Below are 7,172 nucleotides of genomic sequence, written 5' to 3'. Positions count from 1 at the left end.
CCTCCCACATGCCCCCTACTGGGGATTGAGCCCACAACCCAGGAATGTGCCCTTGACCTGTATTGAACCCAGGACCCTTGAGTCCACAGGCCGGGGCTCTATCCACTGAGCAAAACCATCTAGGGCGACCCATGGCCTATTTAAAACCACTGCAATAGGCTGGGCAGGGGTCTTACCACAAAGGTGTTACCTGATAATGAGGGTGTCTCTCCTTATGTTGGGGTAATCGGAACTGCAGATAAGTAAAGACACACCCATGGAGCCAGCAAAGGGTTTCCACACACACGATGGTGTGGCAGCTGAAGAGGGTGAGCAGAGCCTTGGAAGACATGAGGTCTCCAAGACCAGGGCTGGAGGGAAAGTGCATGCTGAGAATTCCACGTGAGTTACAATCTATAATAATAAAAGTATAATTGGATCGGATGTCCTTCCAGACAAAGTAGCAGCGGCTGCGAGGGCAAAGGGCAGGCAGACACAGCAGCCAGCAGTGACAGCAGTGGCAGGGTGATGGGGACAGCACCTTCCCCTGATCAGCCTGGACGGCTCCCATGGAGCAGGCCTAAGCCATCAGTAGGACATCCCCTGAGGGCTCCTGGACTGTGAGAGAGGGCAGGCTGGGCTGAGGGAAACCCCCCCCCCCCCAATGCACAAATTTCATGCACCAGGCCTCTAGTCTATCCTATCTAATAAAAGAGTAGTATGCAAATTGACCATACCTCCACTACACCCACAAGCCATGCCCACCAGCCAATCAGGAGCAAGTATGCAAATTAATCCAACCAAAATGGCTGTGGCCACGGAGTGAACAGGAGGCTTGGGTTTCCCTGGCAATGGAAGAAGCCAAGCTTCCTGCACATGCTGGCCATCCCAGGCCTGTGCTGAAGTCTACAAAGTTTCAATTATAGAAGATAAATAAATCCCAACAAAAATGGCTGCAGCCACAGAGTGAGCAGGAGGCTTGGGTTTCACCGGCAATGGAGGAAGCCAAGTTCTTGGCCTGCTCTGGCCTCCGCTGAAGGCTGCATAGTTTCAATTATAGAAGATAAATAAATCCCAGATACCAGGGCCTCCAATTGGGTTGTCAGTGGGTGTAGCCAGCCTGCAAATCACCACAGGCTCCTTGCCCAGGCCACCCCAAGCTCCAAGGGAACCCCCTCCCTGATCCAGAACACCCTTCAGGGCAAACCAGCTGGCCCCCACCCATGCACCAGGCCTCTATCCTATCTAATAAAAGAGTAATATGCAAATTGACCATCACTCCAACACACAAGATGGCTGCCCCCATGTGGACACAGATGGCAGCCACAAGATGGCCAGCAAGGGAGGGCAGTTGGCAGGAATCAGGCCAGCAGGGAAGGGTAGTTGTGAGTGACCAGGCCAGCATGGGAGGGCAGTTGGGAAGGACCAGGCCTGCAGAGGAGGGCAGTTGGGAGCAATCAAGCCTGCATGGAAGGGCAGTTGGGGGGGACCCAGGCCTGCAGAGGAAAGCAGTTGGGGGGGTGACCAGGCAGGCAGGGTAGCAGTTAGGCATAAATCAGGCTGGCAGGGGAGTGGTTAGGGGGTGATCAGGCTAGCAGGCAGAAGCAGTTAGAGACAATCAGGAAGGCAGGCAGGCAAGCAGTTAGGAGCCAGCAGTTCTGGTTTGTGAGAGGGATGTCCGACTGCCCTCAAGGGGTCCCAGATTGGAGAGGATGCAGGTTGGGCTGAGGGACAAACTCCCCCATGCACGAATTTTGTGCACCAGGCCTCTAGTATATATATAAAAGCCTCATATGCTAACTGTCTGACTGAATAGTCAACCAATGGGTCGCTATGACATGCACTGATCTCCAGGGGGTAGATGCTCTGATCTGTAGGTTAGCTTGCTGCTGGGGTCCAGCCAATCGGGATTGGGCAAGACAGGCCAGACACACCCTGGAGCCCTCTCACAGTCCCTCCCTGGCCACCAACCCCTATTGGCCCTGATCAGGACTAGGCAAGATGGCCCTGATCAACCCCAAAAGCCAGCCAGGCAGAGGGACCCCACCTGTGCACGAATTTCATGTACTGGGCCTCCAGACTATTATATTAAAGGCTAGATTTTTAAAACAAAGAGACTCCAAGAGACAAGCCAAGGCTCATATAAGAACTGAGGTAAAATGTGGTGAGGGTCCGGCCTAGATGGGGTAAAATAAAAAGAATACCAGTTATCCCTAGCCAGTTTGGCTCAGTGGATAGAGCGTCGGCCTGTAGACTGAAGGGTCCCAGTTCGATTCCGACCAGGGGCACATGCCTGGGTTGTGGGTTCAACTCCTGGTGGGGGATGTGCAGGATCCCTGATCCTACATGACTTCCTTTTTGGCAAATAGCTTGCCTTTCTCAATTATCCCATGTCTATCAATAGACCACCACCGGGGTCATATAGTGCGGAAACAGGGCCCCAAGTCTCTCCAGTCTTAGACAACTAACCAGGAAGAGCTACAGTGAAGCAAAAAGGCATCCTCCAAGCATGGAAATGGCAAACAGCTCTCTTTCCAACGTCAAGACAGGTATTAGGTCAGTGGGGCCATAAGTCTGCTTTTCAGTTCATCTCCCAAAGCTGTAAAGCCTTTTTGGGGACAAAGCCCCACTACAGAGAGTTGCAGCACTGCTTTTCAAAATAAGATAGGTCCTGCTTGCTCAGATAAATTAACATTCCCTTCTCGGCGATCTCGCTATCTGAAATACAAAGTTTGCATGTCTATTTGAATAGAGTCCAGAGAGAGGACATGGAAAAGAAGGAATATTTACAATGTACCAAAATGAGTGTACCAGCACCTCTCTTTTTACAACAACAAAAAAAGTAGATTAACATTTCATTTTAAAGTCTAGGCATCTGTCTGTTCTGTAGGTTGTCATATTAAGTCAAATTAATCTTATGACATTTGATCATTTTACCTCAAAAGATGCTTTTTTTTTAAGTGTAAGGATTTTGTCCTGGCCGGGTAGCCTCAGTCTGTTGAAGTATCATCCCAGATACCTGAAGTCTGGGGGTTCAATTCCTGGTCAGGGCACATACCTATCAATAAATATATCCTTGGGTGAGAATTTTTAAAAGTATAAAAGTGTAAAGGCTATTTCCTCCAAAATCAGCCACCATCATGAACGACACAGTAACTAACCGGGCCAGGGAGTTCATGGCCAACAGACTACCTCAGCAGAAACAAATGGTCATGGGCGTCCTCCACCCTGGGAAGGCCGCACTACCTAAGACAGAAATGCGGGGGAAACTACTCTAAATGTGTAAGACCACACCAGGTGTGACCTTTGCACTTGGATTCAGAACTCTGATGGCAAGACAACTTACTTTGGTATGACTTGTGACTTATGATTCCTTGGGTTATGCAAAAAAGAAAAAAGAAAAGAACCTAAACATAGACTTGCAAGACGTGGCCTATATGAGAAGACAACTTCAAAAAAAAAAAAACAGAGAAAGGAATGCAAAACGAAGCAAGTCAGTCAGGGGAACCGCAAAGGCCAATGTCGGTGCTGACAGAAGTGAGCCGGGGCCAGGCTGGCATGGCTCAGTGGTTGAGCATCGACCTATGAACCAGGAGGTCATGGTTCAATTCCCGGTTAGGGCACATGCCTGGGTTGCCGGCTCAATTCCCAGTGTGGAGCATGCAGAAGGCAGCCAATCAGTGATTCTCTCTCATCATTGATGTTTCTCTCTCCCTCTCCCTTCCTCTCTCTTACCCGTATTTTCCGGCGTATAAGACGACTCCCTAATTTTTACAGTTAAAACATAGGTTTAGGCCTACATTCGCTGTATAAGACTACCCCCCCACTTCCGAGGCAACACCAGTTCTTTTTTTAATAGACCACCTCTCTGACTCTGGCCAATCTGAGCAGGCTTTTTACTAGAACACAGTGTACATGTTCTGTACCGAAATGTAGGCCTAAACAGCGAATGTAGGCCTAAACCTATGTTTTAACTGTAAAATTAGGGGGTCGTCTTATACGCTGGAAAAATACGGTAAGTCAATAACATTTTAAAAATTAAGTGAGCTGGGGATTGGACAACAGGAGTCAAGATTCTCCAGTGACTGTGCGGATAGTTCACAAGAAGATTAATAAACTAAGAACTTTGATGTGAAGATAATACTGTAAGGATCTTAAAGTAGAAGTTGCAGCACTTTTAGGGCAACACATTGGTAATAACAGGCACTTTCAAGTTGGGGGGAATGGGGAACCTACTAGTTTCCTTCCACTCAATTCCTCATTATAACTGTCCTTTTAAGCTTTTAAGCAGTTCTCACTTACATTTTAAACAGTTCTGAAGATGTCCTGATGTATCTAGTCCCTTTTACACTGAAAGTTGTCTTTTAAGCACAAAGGCGCAGCTGGAGACTGAGAGATGATGCGTCTCTAAGAAAGAAAAACAAGTGTCCATGGAAGGATAGTGGCTGGAGCCTTTTCCTTTACAACATTTTAACTCTTGAGTGTGAAATGATTACAACAAAACTTATTTGAGGCAAAGGAAAGGAATGAAGCAGATATTTTCATTCAAATATGTGGCATTTCCTTCCTTGGACGCATTTAAGAGGACATACATCTACAACAGAAAGCACGGAGAGCAAACTGTTTGCCCGCTGTAGGAATGTGGACAGAGCAGTCTTCTTAAGGCCTTTTGTCACCTGAAATCCTTGAAATAAATGATGTTGTGACCTTCATTCTATCCAACTCTTTGTTAAAAAGCTGTTAACAGATACAAAACGGGAAAATTACAAATCGCTCCAGTTCCAATAAGATGTCTCAAATCAGCTCTGAATATTATTTCAGGGAAAATAACATCAGCAGTTCTTTGGATCGCTAAGTGATACAGGGGTGATAGAAGCAATTCAAACTTTCAGAACAGAGACAACAGGAGCCAGAAAGCTAGAAGCCATGTTTAAATGATACAACACTGCCACCTAGAGATCAAACACTACAGAATTGGTCACTACAGCCAAACCCAGGCCCTGCCTTCACAATTTAAATGAGCATGAGTTTTCAACATGAGACACAGTGAGGAAATGCTACAGAGTAAAAAATAATATGGTTCCCCCACCATTACCTACAAGGACAGGTCCTGAGCTGAGAACAGACTCACCCATGACAAGGTTTGGGGAGGTGGGAAATACAGTAGAAAAGGGAGTGGTCAGAGGATTTTGTGAAGGATGTGGCATTTAGGCTAAGCTTAGTAGAATAATAGAATTTCTACAGACCAAGGGAAGTGGATTCCAGGCTCAAGGAACAGCCAGCATGAGCTACTAAACTCAATTGCAGAAATACATAAGCTTTACTTTATCTCACAAGTGCACTGAATGTTGTGTTAAAACATGTGGGGAAGCCGAAACTGGTTTGGCTCAGTGGATAGAGCGTCGGTCTGTGGACTGAAAGGTCCCAGGTTTGATTCCGGTCAAGGGCATGTACATTGGTTGTAGGCACATCCCCGGTAGGGGGTATGCAAGAGGCGGCTGATCAATGTTTCTCTCTCATTGATGTTTCTAACTCTCTATCTCTCTCCCTTCCTCTCTGTAAAAAAAAATCAATAAAATGTATTTTTTTAAAAAAAAAAACATGTGGGGAAAATGGAATAAAAATCATATTTCCAATCCCATTGAAAACATCTATATATATAAAACATAAGTGACGGTTTGACTATTCAACTGGTAGCTATGACACGCACTGACCACCAGGGGGCAGACACTCAACGCACAGGCATGGAAACATGAACCAGAATGATCTCAGAGGTGGAGGGGAGAGGGCAGGAAGAGATTAACCAACGATCCCTTATATGCATACTAGGGGCCTTTGGCCTGGCCTGTGGGGTCCCAGATTTCGAGAAAGTGCAGGCCAGGCAGAGGTATCCCACTAGTGCATGAATTCATGCACCAGGCCTCTAGTTTCAATATACTTATATGCTGCTTGAATAGGCATTTCATAAAGGATCAAATAAATTTAGGAATGTGGGATATAAACCAAGGTCAAATTCTCTATTACAGATCTTCTCAAATATTGCAGAGCCTTTAATATTTGTGTGTATATAGTAAATCTCCAAGAAGAGACTATAGAACACTGTTTGCAAAATTTAACTGTCATGAGCAAATCCTATTTGAGAAGCAAAATCAATGGCAGTTTATGGATGAAGGTACTAGAGTCAAACTGCATAGATTCCCATTTTAACTCCACCACTTATAAGTGAGCCTCTCTTGGACTGTTTTTCCAGCAGGAAAATGGGAATATATACTTACCTCTCAAGGTATTATGAAGATTACATAAGGTAATACTCATAAACCACCTAAATCATTGGTCCTTCCTTATGCTCTTGATGTCTCCCGGCTCTGTGGGAGCAGTCCAGGGAAGATACTATTAACAGAAATACACTCTAGCTATGTACAACTGCTTGTTGCTCACATTCCCTGTAAAGACTATGTTCCTTTGGGGTGTCTGGTGAAGGGGGGAGGGGAGGGGGAGAGACGTGGGTGGAAGAACCAGGAGTGTGTAAAGTTCCTTTACTAGATTAGATGGAGAACAAGAATGGTATTCACTAATCTCTTTGAGATATAATTGAAAGAGCTTTCAGCATTAGCAAAACAAAACAAAACAAATAGAAAACCATAACAAAGTCCACAAATCACACACATTGTTTTCCCCAACTACAAGTTTGTACTATCAGAATTTTATTTTTAAAATCACTTGTTTCTGTGTATAAGCACAGAACTAAAAATGTAGAAGGTAAATTAGCAAAACTCACAAATATATTGGGGCATCATTATATGTGCATATGTGTATGCATGTCAACATGAATGTGAGAGATTGTGATGCATAACACAGCTGTTAACACCTGGCTGCGGAAGATTTTAAAGGTTTTATCTCACCATCTGCCCCTGCTCTCTCTGAGGTAGCCTGCACACATAAACATTCCTCAGGTGCATATCAGGCAAATCCTCAAGAGTTCAATACGATTCTTCCATTCCCCTTTCCCTGTTGTCCCCTTTCCTCATTGACTTTATTTCTATTTCACCTTTTCTCCTTAATCACTCTCTGAATTTTAATTTTCCATAGTTGTGGGGAAGAAATACTATTTCTTGGGTCATGTTACACTCATCTAGAGACGTTACCCCCATTTAGCCAATGGGAGCTTAAGGCTAAATGGGCTGCCAGATCTG

The sequence above is a fragment of the Pipistrellus hanaki genome (assembly GCF_964339955.1).
Source record: "Pipistrellus hanaki genome assembly, chromosome: 2".
Taxonomy (NCBI): domain Eukaryota; kingdom Metazoa; phylum Chordata; class Mammalia; order Chiroptera; family Vespertilionidae; genus Pipistrellus; species Pipistrellus hanaki.
The sequence above is the reverse complement of the archived record's forward strand: the minus strand, read 5'-3'. Positions refer to the sequence as shown.